The sequence below is a fragment of the Gavialis gangeticus genome, unplaced genomic scaffold (assembly GCF_001723915.1).
Source record: "Gavialis gangeticus isolate Ggan-Ray unplaced genomic scaffold, GavGan_comp1, whole genome shotgun sequence".
Taxonomy (NCBI): domain Eukaryota; kingdom Metazoa; phylum Chordata; order Crocodylia; family Gavialidae; genus Gavialis; species Gavialis gangeticus.
This window is the reverse complement of record NW_017728992.1, coordinates 178,919,871-178,920,250: the sequence shown is the minus strand read 5'-3', so window position 1 is coordinate 178,920,250 and position 380 is coordinate 178,919,871.

The following is a 380-nucleotide window of genomic DNA, read 5'->3' as shown; positions in this document are numbered from 1 at the left end:
CTCGATGATCTACTCAGGTCCCTTCCGACCCTACAAACTATGAAACTAAGGATAGGGTAGCACCTTAACCTTCACTTACTGAGTTCTGGACATGTTAAAATCCAGGAACACACTGGGGAATAATTGAAAATATTGCAATGGGCTGACAAATGGGTGGGTGTATTACTGCCATCTCTTGAGTGATATCCAAACTTCATCTTTAAGCCCTTGCACAGTTAGCAGCTGACGAAGATTCTCCTTCAACTCCTAGGTGTAGACAAGGTGTCTTTTTGCCCTGATACCTCACTGAAGCCCTCCATGGCCCTAGACTGAGGTAAAGTAACAGGCAAGCTTCTAAGTTACCAGAAATGTGTTCCAATAACATTCTTCCTTTAAAAATG